Below are 13,758 nucleotides of genomic sequence, written 5' to 3'. Positions count from 1 at the left end.
TTGGAAGATTTATTTTTCATTTCTACGTTATAAACATACTGTTCTACATTCTTTTGCCTCCAATGTCTCTGAAGAAACGTCATCTGCTGATCAAATTATTATACTCTTGTCTGTAATACATCATACTGCTGTATGGTGTAATACACCTCACTGCTTTGAAGATCTTTTCTTTATACTGGCCATCTTTCTGTTTATTCTGCTTGGTATGTAGTGGCATTCTGTCTTCCATCATATTTGGGGCAATGTTGGCTATTATTTATTCAAATACTTCTTTCTGCTCCATTGTTTCTCTATGTCTGAAACTCCAAGTACATGTAAATTAATCCACTTAATATTATCTAACAGGTGTCTGAAGTCCTCTCCATTTTTATTTCAACCAATTCTGTTTTTTACACTGAATAATTACTATTAATAGATCTAAATCACACTTTTTCCTTTGTCAACTCTATTTGCTGTTAGTCCACAAGTAAATTTCTTTTCAGTTCTAGAATTTCTATTGGTACTTTATCTTTTCTATTTTTGTGCAGAGCTTCCTTTCTCCTCATTCACTATGAATAGGTCATATTTATTTCATAGCAGATGGTCATGATAACTATTTTAAATATTGTCTATTACTTCCAACACCTATGTCAATCTATTTATATCAGTTCATGTTTTATTCTTATGAGGACATATTCCATTGTCTTAATTATCTATAGGTCATGCAATTTCGGATTGCACCCTAGACATTATGAATTATAAGATATTGACACTCTGGATTCTGGGTTGTTTTTTTTTTTTCTCCTGTGAGCGTTATCCCTTTAGCTTTAGTTTGCAATTATCTTCCTCGACCAAAAACTGCCAATTTTGATTTTTGGAGGACAGTTCTGGTCCAAATTAAGATATTTTATCATTACCTGAAATGCTTTGACTGTGTTCCATATATGTGAATCAGATAAGCCAGATAGCAACAAAATGTAAGAATCTCACTTATAGCTATTCTTTTCTGGGATTTCCTCTTATCTCGGCTGGGTAAGTTTTCCCCAGATTCCATTTTCTGGTTTCTGCTGTAGAAACACTACAGATTTCTTCACCAGCACCCTCTTCCCCTATATGCTATCTAAAGATTAAAGTCATGAAAACAGGCAATAATTCCATTCAATTCTCTTCCTTCAAGAAATGCCTCTGGTAGAGTGTGCCTACTTTTTTTTTTTTCTCTTAGTGACTTTGACTGGCTGCTTTTTGTGTCATAACCAGAATTTATCGTTGTTTTCCAGCAAAGGTGTCCATCTGTAGGATCCTACTTAGTTATTTCATAAAGCAAAAGATGCCTTTCCTTTTGTTTTAATGGTTGTTTTCCACGTCAGGAGTCCTGATCTCAAGAGTTACTATAAGTTGGTCAATCAACATATTCCTTTCTTTTAGTCAGCAAACAAGATGTCCCTTTAGTGTTTTCAAAGTGTATTCAGATCTGTTCAGTTCTTTCCATATTATCGACAACTAGATTTCCTAGAAGGTGAAGGGTCCCTGATAGATTTTGCTGCATTACGTATTTTGTGATTCAAGAAACAAATTGTAGAGAGCTAAAAGATCTTGGGCTTTAGTAATGTGATTAAAACAAACAAACCAGTAGCATTGAGGTAGTTCATTCCCAAGATAATATAGAAACAACTACTTGATTCTAAATCAAGACATATAAGCCCAAGTCCAACATCATCAAATTGCTTACCATGTCTATACCTGTTTCCTCACCACTTAAAATTTTTAAAAAGCCACCACAACTCTAGAGGCTGCAAGGAGTTTTCGACCATATAGGAAAAGACTCTAAGATAGAAGTCTAAGTCTAACAATGTTAAGTAACCCGTCATGCTTTCTCACTACTTTAAAGCAGTAATGAAATACACTAAACAACATGAACATAATCAGTGATCTATTCATTCTCTCTCAAAACTTAAATTCAATACTATTTTCAAAGAGCCCCACAGCTTGTTCATGATGATGGTGGTTATCCCACAAGTTTACAGTTGCTATTGCTCAAATGTTTTGTTATTACAGGCAAAGTTATAAAACCTCTTTATGATCCTTTAGGGCATCCATTGCAGCTATTCTATTCCAAATTCCATAACTTCCCTATTATCGTGAGTCCTATGGGTAATTATGCCTTTTGGCATTGTGAGAACCTCAGATTGAATCCACTTGAAGCCAGCAAGCTGCATTGAAAGAGGAAAATTCCTTTAAAAGCCAAGACATCTGGCACTGCAAAGATTAGAGGGGTCTTAGAAATTGATTTCAATCAGCTGACTGATTGTGAATTGGTAACTGACTACACCCATCTCTATATCACTGATGAACATTCCAAGTAAGCTCTCTAGACTTAAAACATGAAGGTGGGAACTCCCAGAAGGAACCTCCAACCCATCTGTGGGAAGTTCACTACTCCCAAGGATTTCATAGGGCATGCAGCTTTCTCAAGGCTCCACAACCACTCTGGTAGTCACAGGCTTCTGAGACTTAAAGAACTATTCTCCACACAAAAAGTGAACAAATTATAGCACTAGATGAGAGCTATCACACAGAAATATAATGTGAGCTACACACAAATTTTAAATGTTCTAAAGCCCCATATTGAAAAAGTAAAAGAGGAATTTAATTTTGATAACCATATATTTATCCAATATATCCAAACTATCATTTAACATGTAATCAATATTTAAATTAATTCAATATACATTTTACATTCCTCTTACTGTGGTAAAGATTCTTAAAAGACCAGAGTGTACTGTATCTCATAGCATATCAATGCATACACACTGCCCAATAAATACTCTCTTTATTTGGTACTTTTGCTATATATTTTTGTTTAAGGTAATCATACTTTATGTCCCAGAGGTTAAAAATTAGAACAAATCTGGTAGAGTTTCAGACCTAGGACTCTTCTTTTACTTTAATATAGGGAATATCACCAGTTCCTTATGATACAACTTTAACTGTGTCACATCTTTGTTTGGAAACTGACTTCCTTTAATTCATGAAAGAGTCCACAGACCATGACTGACAAAAAAGATACTTTGGTTATAGCTCCAAAAAACATATGATCACTTTTTCTGAACATTGATGGTGCTCCCCCCCCCCCCAAAAAAAAGGAGAAACAGGCCCAAAAGAAGCAAACCAAGACTAAATTGCTGGCATGTAACCTTTAACCAGTCAATATGGAATTTCCTGATCAGCATGAGGTCATCTGCAAGATGGACCCCCACTCATCCCCCAAAGAAGGTGACTTGGCCTGAGTTACTCTTACTGGTAACTTCCTCATCCTGTTCCATTTCTGCCTATGAAAGTTTTCCATTTTGTACAACTCCTTGGATCTGCTTTCTACTTGCTAGATGGATGCTGCCCAATTCATGAATCATTGAGGAAAGCCAATTAGATCTTCAGATTTACTCAGGTAAACTTAGCTTTTCCAACCACAGACTTAAGGAACAGAACTAGAGGGAACTACTTATCACAATGCTGTCTTCTCACTGGGTAAAGCCTGTTGCTTGAGAGACTAGTCATTTGTCTAAGCTCATACAGCTGGTGGACAGCAGATCCATGCTGGAAATCCACACTTCTGGCTTTTAACCTTCTGTTCCAGTATGCTGAATGCCCACACACTCACTATGTATAGATTTCTATTGCAAAGGATCACATCAGGATTCCTCCTAGTTCTCCTATATGAGCTCTTCTAATACTTACCTTAGGCATGAACAAACATAAATGATTTTGAAAATGTAAGCATTGGAGACTTCTCCTGAGGTAGGAGAAAGAGGCATAAGGTATAGCAGGGTCACAGAAACACACATGTTGGAATCAAAGTGGAGGGGCAGTTAGGGAATGAGCTCTGGAAAAAAAACTAGCTGTGTGACCTTGAGCAAATCTCTTAACCTCTCCATGACCCAATCTCCTTATCTGCAAAATGACTGGCAGTGGGAGGATTAGATTATTTCTGAGGTCTCTTCCAGTTCTAAGATACTTATTCTAATTCCTGCTAGACAAATGGTTATATAATAATAACCTTTCTAAGTTAGTCTTCTGCTTAGAAGAAAAAAATAATTCTGCCACCTGTTCTCTCTATGGATATTTCTAAGGATTGGTCAAATAATACCGAATATTTTATCAAGAAATTAAATCTCAAAGTATCATGACCATAACAATTTCTAAGAAAGAGCGTCCTATAACAGAAAGCATCCTACAAAGCAATAGCATGGCTAAAATTACACTTTTCTTCAGGAAATTTCATTGTACTTAAATAAAAGTTGGAAATTATGACTTCTCTAACAATGTTGCGTGGATTCTTTTTTTTTTTTTTTTTTTACATTTTTAACTGAAAACTAATCATTTACATTGGGCATTTTGGTTTAAACGGTGTTAACACCACTTCCACTGCTTTCAATTCATTCAATAGATGAATATATAGCACTTTTTCTGAGCCAGGCAATGGTGAGCTAAATTGATATAAGACTTGCTCCCATGGAATTATATAGTCCGATGTATAGATCTGAAGGAAATTAACATAATCGTTCTTTAAGAATTGAGTATAGTACAGCCATATCAACCTTTTATATTCAAAACTGATCTTAAAAAAAAAAAAAAGCAGCTCTCTAAAAACAGAGACCTTAATCTGTGTTTACCTTTCTACTCACACTTGCGATTTAGATGGCAGAGGGGAGTACATCGTTTCTAAGCAGAGTCCTGGACATACAAACTCCCGGAAATCCAGTATAGTCTTATATGATAAAGTGGTTCTTCAAAACACCAAAAGCTTCTGAGACTGTACCTCTATTGCACAGCATCCCATCACTACTTCTTCTCAAGGAATTCATAGTTGTCCATCCTTCCTATGCTCCTCAGAAATGAAGCCATCCCCACCAACACCAACTCCCAATTCTCAGCAATAAACAATACAGAGAATTCATGGAAAGAGAGATGCAAATGTTTGAACTCCATTTGCTGGCCCTCACCTGAATTGTCTCTAAGCAATTAACATTTAAAATTTTTCTGCAAGACTCCATCTACACAAATATGTGTTCCCTTAAAAAAAAGAATTAGAGCTCTTTGATGCTTCATTCAGGAGTCCTCGTATTTTATAAAGATTAATGACTGCCAAACATCACTCCTGCTACTGATGTGTTTTCTGATGAAGCAATTTAAAGTGCAAAATCCTATATTATTTTTTCCTGTAAAAAATGTAAAGAGATTTCCTTATTGAAATTACAAAAATTATAATTCTGTTTCACCTTTCACTCTGAAAATACCATCAGTTAGATGTGCCAGTGGTTATCCTTGGGAAACAATCTGGCATCCCTCATTCTTAAAACTAGAAACCTAAACCAAGGTTGGTTTGTAGTATGAACTTTGATTCCTATGGTCCTGGAAAAAAAAGGTGAAGTAAAGGTGTCCATGTAACGGAGCAAGGAAACACATAAACCCATAGTGGACAGAGAAGGAAAAAAATATAGTAAACCCAATGTTGTCTATAACATATCTTCTGAGCATCCTTTGTAAGGTTGATGTCTGCCTTTGATAACAAGAGGCATAGACGGAATCCAATGTCGTATATCAAACACATCTGAAAAGAAAACAGGAGAGGAAAAGACCACTTCTATACGGCACCAGTCCAATGCCAATTCTTATGTACTGGCTTCTTTCAAAATATTCAATCACACCTAATAATTGGCAGGAAACACAAAAAGGCTCTCACTTCCATGCTGCTGTATTCACTCCCCCTGCGGTACGTGGCCATTTGTGGCCACTAGCAGCAACAAGGGGAAATCCTCAGAGAGATAAGATATGTTCAGTCACACCCTCACCCCTCCTGGCTCTATACCTCTCTGGTATTAATATACTTCAGTTCATGGGTTAGGAGAGGGTCCTTAAAAGCATCAAAGTAATATTTTTTTTCTGGGCAGATAGAGAACTAAAGGATTTTTTTATTATTAAAGAAAAATAAAAAGACAAGTCAAAATATCAAATTCCACTGATGTTTCCTGAACACTTTTCATTTAATAAGCTTCTCAATGGTTTGTTAGAACCAAGAGCATGTCTCGCTCCTGGAATAAGATACATGTTTTATGAAATCGCCACAAAAGAAGAATAATCATTCTTTTGTACAAAACGCTTGCCGTATAACAATTGCTATTTTTGCTACTTTACAAAAATTGGTTTCCCATCTCTACTATGTCTAAATAAAAAATGTATACTTAACTGTTTCTGATCATAGAAGTTACAATAATGTTTATATTTTCTCATTTACTGATTCCGTAAGTAGACAAATAAGACCTTCATTTTTTTTTTTTTTTTTTTTTTTTTGTGATGTTCTAGGACAATGAGATAGATTGACTCATGAATTTCACCATGAATGTGTACTTACTACTATCGGTGTGGTAAAATTCCAAGTGAGTAATTTAATTTGAATCAGTATAATATACAGAATGGATAAGCTTCTTTTTTTTTACATTTCCTTTTTTAAAATTTAAATTTAGGTAGTGAACTAATAGTACATCATTAGTTTCTGATAAGCTTCTGACAGTCACTTGCTTCCCAAATATTTTTTGAGCACTTAGCATGAACCTATCACTCTACTATGAGGTGATGGGAATATCATATTAAAGACAGACACCCTTCTCCTGCCTTGTGGTTCTCACAGTTAATGGCAAGGATCAGAGAGATGAAAAGCAGGAATAATGGTTTAATAAGTGGTCTGCTTGGGGACCTCAGGGTGCTCACACAAGAGGATAACCTAGGCCACATGTGAAGGCCAGAAAAGGGGTTCTGGGGAACATAATTACTCAAGAGAGGCCAAGAAGGGACAGGGAAGTTAGCCAGGCAATGATGAATAACAAATGCTCTTAACAATTCAACACAAAATCAGCTTAAGACTGAGGAACCTTTGTGGACATGTGTTACTTCTAAGCTGTTTAATCAGGATAAATTTTCTGGAGGAGATAAGCCCTGAGTGTAATTTTCGAGAAAGAAAATTGTAGCCTTAGAAGAGCAGTTTTCCTCAGCATTGGTCTTTGGCCTTACTCTAAACAGACAAAAAAAAACAAAAAACAAAAAACCAAAAAAAAAAAAAAAAAAAAAAAAACAGCAACAAAATAAAAAAACCCTACTGTGCCTCTAGGACATTCCTAGAAGAAAATATGTTAAAACACACCCACAACCAATTAAAAAAAAAAAAAAAAAAAGGCTGACACAGCCAAGCACACAATTCACTGACAGCTTTTTGGATACCTCCAGACTTCTGGGCTTCTGTGTCTCCTTTGCTCTTGGCTTCAGGACTTCTGATTCCTCACAATAAATAAAGAGATGCCTCCTCACATGAAGGAGAGTTAGCCGCAATGATGCCACTAGGATCTCAAAGCCTCACACCAGCCACACAATTCTTTGTCTACAGAATAACTCCCCAAAATGAAGCAAGAACAGAAGCCACAGCACCACACACATTTTTGTGAACATTCACCATCTACCAGGAGCATTTTATGTTCCTGATCTCACTTCACCCTCACAGAACTCTGGTGAAGTAGGTACTCTCATTATCCTTATTTCATGAGGGATAAAGTTCAAGTGTCATAGGTCACATAGCTGGTGTGTGCCTGTGTGAGATGTCAACCCAGACTTGCCTAACACCCAGGCTTGGGCTCTTAGACAATACATGCCCCTGCTCACTGCCCCGATACCGTCAACCAAGGTCAATGAACTCTAACCATAAAACAGAGGAGAGAGGAGATGCCAATGTAGCAAGAGAAAAGGTAAAAATGCATAGTGTAGAACTTCTAATACTGAAGGTTAATTACTATATAACGGAAAAGAGACTGAGGAGGTCAAGTCAATGAGATAATGCAGCATTTAAATTGATTAATAGAATCTGTAAACAATAGCAAGCTGCAGTGGCAATGCTTCCAGATTTACCATTTTGCACCTTTTGATTATTGGGCCAGCTCTTTGAACCAACAGAAGTAGGGGCTCCTCCTGTCCCTCAGAAGGAGAAGGATAATTTGGGGAAGTATCAATATTCCATTCTTCTTTTTTATGTATCAGATTATAATAGCATTATATATTAAGAAAGAATGACATTCCTTGCTCTCATCTTTGATTTTTAAAAGAAACCACTCTGTGTTTATTTTAAACACAAGGGAATAAAATTTGGTGGACTAGCAATGAGTTCTCATCTCTAAAAAATAATATTGGCCCCTTTGTCTTCATTTTTTTTAGTTGTTTGGAATGCTTTATAATATCTTGATCTTCAGTATACATGTCCTTTGTAATCACATCCTCAAAATATCATAGGTAAAAATTACAAAAGAAGGTCAGCAAACTATAGCCCATGACCAGATCTGGCCGATTCCTTGTTTTTGTAAATAAAATTTTATTAAAAATCATGCCACCCTCATTCAGGTACCCAATGTCTAGGGCTGCTCTCTCACTCTACTAGCTAAGTTGAGTGGTGGCTATCTGGCTTTTTATCAAGAGGTTTTCTGTGCCCTGCCCTGTACCACTGAGAAGTCTGCAGTTAGAAGACTTCATTATTCTTCTCTACAATTTGTCTTCCATATTTCCATTAATTCACTCATTTATTCATTTGTTAATCAACTAACATTTGAGGCAACTTCCACGCACATGGCATGTAGATGAAGACTGGGTTAGAGACTCAATGGAGAAACAGAAAAAGGACCATGTAATGAATGACTGCTCTAAAAGTAGGAACTTGGGGAAAAGGAAGCCCAAAAGGTGTCACCTTGAGGAAGTCAGATAGGTCTAATTTTGCTTTGTTACAGAGGTGATCACATGGGTGAAAACCATGAATATGGTTTGTTAGTCCTTTGCTTGGGAAACTCAGGGGTGGCCTCACAAGACAGTAAACTAGTCACGCTTCAAGGAATGGAAGAAGGTTGTAGGTAAGGGGAGCAAACCAAACCAAACCATTTACAGTGACTCATACAGGTCCAGGTAGTATTTAGTTTGGGGACTTAAAGGTATTTGACATACTATCATTTAAATAAAAAGGCTGAAAATCTCTGGGTTACATTATTGCTCTCATGACTTCACAATAGACACATTCTGGTTTACTGTTAGATCGCCAATATTATAGTGTTCTGATGGTTCAGAAGAGACGGAGCCTGTTCATGACATGAGGAAAACTGATCATTTCCAGGCACCCAGTACCGTCATCCCCAGCGCTGCCCCAGATTATAAAGATTACATTATGTTAGGTGTTAGAACTCAGTAAAGGAAATGAGTTCTAACTGTATTTGGTGCCCCACAATGACCAACTGCTATGTTCCTTTTTCACTGCGCCCAACAACATCCCCCAAACTCACAGGTCCCAAATATTGAAACTTATACAAAGTGGAGAAGCTAGCCTCATAGGTGAGCAGAAAGTAAATACTTACCTAATGAATAAGTGATTGACAAAATCATTGAGTGTGATTGTTCCTTTGGCTTTTTGATCAATGGCAGCAGGTGAAGCTAATACTATGGACATACATTATAAAAGTTCAGCTTGACAATAGAAATTAAGCTTGACCATAGCTAAGGCAGCAAAAATAACACTTGAAATAGCCTTGTCTTTTGCTTTGACCCACCTGATATTTACCTCTCTCGTAACAGAGGAAAGCCACAGCAATGAAAAATTCTTAACAACCTAACCAACCAAATAAGATTCACGCTGGACGATTTCAATGTTATCAATTTATTATTAATCAAACAATAAATACTTGATCTGATTGGGTACCTGGACACAGGCTGTACTTAACATACAAATTAGGCATCTGTCCTTAACAAATATGAATGAACTTATGCTAACATTTTTCCCTTATTAAGTGATTTTAAAATGGCACTTTATTTCTGTAACTTTGAACTTAAATGACTGTCCATTGACCGAAGCAAGGAAAGTAGCACAGAAGAATTCAAATGCCCACTAAAATAAATGAAATTGCTTCATTTTGGAAAGAGCAGCACAAAGGTAATCTTTTATTTAACAAATATTAATGGATACTCTTTTCAGTTAAGAAACATTGTTAGTGTGGTTGAAAACCTTTACAAATAAATGTTATTTGGGGGATTCTCAAAGTTAGTAAGGGTATGAAATATCAGTCATCAGAAAATATACCGTATTTTAGCTTGATAAGGTAAATTTCAGCTTGATTTATATGCTGAAATGTAAATACTGCTGGGCTTAAAAACGAAGAAGATTGATGGATTTCTTGACTCTGACACTATTAGAGCATATTTTTGTTGTTGTTTTGACTGTGGCCTCTGGTATAAGTGGAAACCACGGTTTAAAAACACATGTATCTAAATCATTCTGAATATTCCTAAAAACCTAAACGAAAAAAATCCACTCCTACATTTCTTCATCTTTTTCATGTGGCCAAGGAATCCAGTGGTCCAAGTTCCTAAGAATCTACACTATTCCTCTCCCTTATGTAGCCAAACTTCTTGTTTACTTGTGATATCACAGCATGTGCTTACAAAAAATTAATTTCAAATCAAAAAGGCAGGATAATAATTACTTTCAGCAGTAAAAGTTTACAGAGGGACACTACCATTTAAGCCCAGATAGTGTATAATTAAGAACAAGAAAAATCAAAGTATTCTTGATTAGACATTCATTGCTTTTCTCTTTCTCCTGATGGACTTTCAGTTTACCTTAAAAGATCTATTAAAAATCACAAGCACACAGACACTTGGAGAATGCCCGAGTGGGAAAGGAAAAAAACGGGTCATCTTATAAAATTGATTATGTGAGCTCTCTACATGCAGTGCTTATGTCAGCAACAAGGAAAAACAATCTCCAGATAAATTCTGCAGATAATATTTTTTCTGGGGAAAAAACCTAGGTCTTTCTGTATGTTGTGAAGCCGAGGGGGTGGGGTGGGAGCAGTTAAGTTTTATCCAAGAGCATAAACATCAGGCCGGCTTTTGAAAAATGAGCCAAACCCAAAATAGCCCAGAAAAAAAAATTGTAATAAAAAAAGGGCATACATGTATATAGATATATATATCTATATATATCTATATATATCTATATATATAGATATATATATCCCCCCCCCCCATCTAAATCTGGAATCCTTACTATCTTATTTTAAACAAGCCAGAGATTGCAAGCTTCAATCTGTTTGGATAGAAAAGAATTTATATAAATGTTTTGTTCCAGCCCAAAAGGGAAAGAGTTTAAATATACAGTGCATGAAAGATGCATGCCCAACTTCAAAACAGCTTAGTACACAGAAGAGAAAAAATAATCCAACCTTCTGTTGGTCATTCTCAGCAGACTTTAAGCTTAAATATCTTGCAATTTGTAACATCGTTTCAATGACCCCACCAATAAGAGATTAACCAAATTTCATAACTGCCCTGTTCTCTCCTCCCCTCCTGCCTCTTGGAGGGGAGAACGTGAAGGTCAAAGAACAAATGGAAACAAAAATCTGTATTTTGCACCCTTTCTCTGCACTTGAGAAAGAAAAACGAGGCAGATAAATCTGTATAATACTGAACCAAATCTCTTTAATTCCAGTCAGCTTTTATCATTCAGTCACTGAGTCTGTGTGTGGAAAAAAAAAAAAATCATGCTAATTCCCCCTAGCAACAGCCTCAGCCTATCAGGAGACTTTATGTACCATGCAGCTGCCAGCCAGAGAGAATAACTCTAAGTAGGTCAGGCCTGTATTTCTAAAAATGCTACGGTCTAGTAACCCCACTGTCCCGTCTGTCTGCCCTGCCCCGTAATAACCTCAATTGCTTGGTGACACAATGACATACTACCCTGTTAGAGTGCAATCACATCATGCTACATTATTCTGCTGTGAGCGTGGCTGCTGGGTGAAGGACCCTCAGAGGGACAGCATTAATCAGGCAGGCATTCATGTTCACTAGCACTTCACTCTAGAAATGGGGACCGCATTAATGACCAGCTGTTGGAACTAACACAAACAAAATAATGTCTTCCACCCTGTTGGGTGCACAGAATACACTATTCTGATCTGGCGGGTTCCGCTTCTTGACTAAATGGAAGATGTAAATTAAAAGGGCTCAGACAATGTCAGCGTTGGCAACCCCAAAGTAAGTATATTTAAATTATATTACATGTGATTCAAAAAGCTATTGATTTAATATACACAGCTTTCCCTGCCTACAATTTTCCCTAATTCATATTAAAAAGGGAAATGCATATGCGGGTAACGCAATACATATGCGCACATTACCCAGGAAGCCAAATGCACAGAACTGAACTAAAATTGACTTCTCTCCGGGCAGAGAAACAAAGCAGGTCAGGAGTAATTGTGTGGCGTGAACACAAATACAAATACTAAATGAATGCTGTGGAGAAGCACCGAAGAAAACAAGAGTAAACATCCCCAGCCCGCCGACCAATCAGCTCTTCCCACCATGTCTTTGTGGGGGCTCCTACTCCACCCCAAATCTCCAGGCGCGGGAGAGGGAGTAGGAGGGGGGTGGGAGGGGGTAAGGGAAGTGAACGTGGCCTTCAAGTCCTCTCAGCCACCGTGGTGCCCTGACTTCCCACGGGGCTTACTAAGAGACGGCTGTTTGCCTGCAAGACAGCCAAGGCTCCCACCAGGCTGAAACCGGGGCTAGCAACCCAAATCAGAACCCCACAGCCGACTGTGAGTCCTCCAGTGGGAATTTGGGAAGGTAACTGACCACACGTCGTGGAATGCAACTTTTGACTCCTCTCCATTCAATTGCACAAAAATGAGCAAACCAAAAGTAGGCGCAGGGTGCAGGAGTAGGACCCACAGCCCTGTTTGGGGCAACTGCTCCGAACCTACGGGCCCCACGCCTGTGCTCTGTTTGCACGGTCCTTCTGACTTTTTTCAGGGTTCGTAATCTCATTTCAGGAGCATACACCCCCTGACAAATTGAGAATTCAGCCTTCAATTATGCAGAATTCACCAAGTCTTAAACGCAGAATCCATCAGTATTTGATTTACAAACAGAGACAATTCCTTAATCCATTTGCCCTTGTTTGAACCGGGTTTGATAACTTAGTTATGACTATCTTCTTCACTTTGTGGCACACATCACATAGTTATTCTTGGAGAGATCCAGTCACTGACGCAACCATGAGCCGCTAATTACAAGCTGCTGACATTCTGCTTGTCTATGCAGCTTTGAAGTTCTAAGTCTGTTCTCTCTTATGTGCTTGCTCAGTCTCATTGGACACCCTCCTCCTCCCCGCTGCCTCCTTCTGCCCCGTTATTCCCTCTCCCCTTCTCTCCACGGTAAGCTGTTCTGGATTCACTCGTGGACTATCTCGAGAAAGCGGTAAGAGCGATCAGATCCCCCAGCCTGCTTTCTTTCCATTGCCTCCCCACGCTCCATGCACTCAGATCTACAGTTTGGAAGTACAGTAATGAGATCCCTACCCACCCCCGCCCGCAGGAATGCATCAACAGCTGGCCAAACATAATCCAACACACAGAGCTGCCTTTGTAGAAATAGTAACAAACAGTGGAAGGGCCAGACAGGCGTCTCAGAAGAGCTTCCCCATGACAACAGTTGTCAGAAGCTCCTCCTCCCCAGGTCTGAGCTGACTCCACGGAGCTGGGGTTGGATCACCATAGCTCACTCATCTGAGTCCAAAACCAGCCTCCAGCGCCTCCCCCAACCTCAGCAGAGGCTGTTCCGAGGGCACCCGCCTCCCTACACAGTAAGTTAGATGCGCGCTTTCCCTGTGCTGACTCTGGCCACGCTTTGCCGCAGGTCACGCGCCCG

General features: G+C 38.3%; 1 protein-coding gene across 7 annotated transcripts in view; it reads right to left on the bottom strand.

The window, feature by feature from the left end:
- Nucleotides 1-13,758, bottom strand: part of LOC118349920 (uncharacterized) — a 586,341-nt gene that overhangs the window by 168,813 nt on the left and 403,770 nt on the right. The window lies entirely within an intron of this gene.

The sequence above is a fragment of the Canis lupus genome, chromosome 35 (assembly GCF_003254725.2).
Source record: "Canis lupus dingo isolate Sandy chromosome 35, ASM325472v2, whole genome shotgun sequence".
In the NCBI taxonomy this organism is placed as follows: domain Eukaryota; kingdom Metazoa; phylum Chordata; class Mammalia; order Carnivora; family Canidae; genus Canis; species Canis lupus.
The sequence above is the reverse complement of the archived record's forward strand: the minus strand, read 5'-3'. Positions and strand labels throughout refer to the sequence as shown.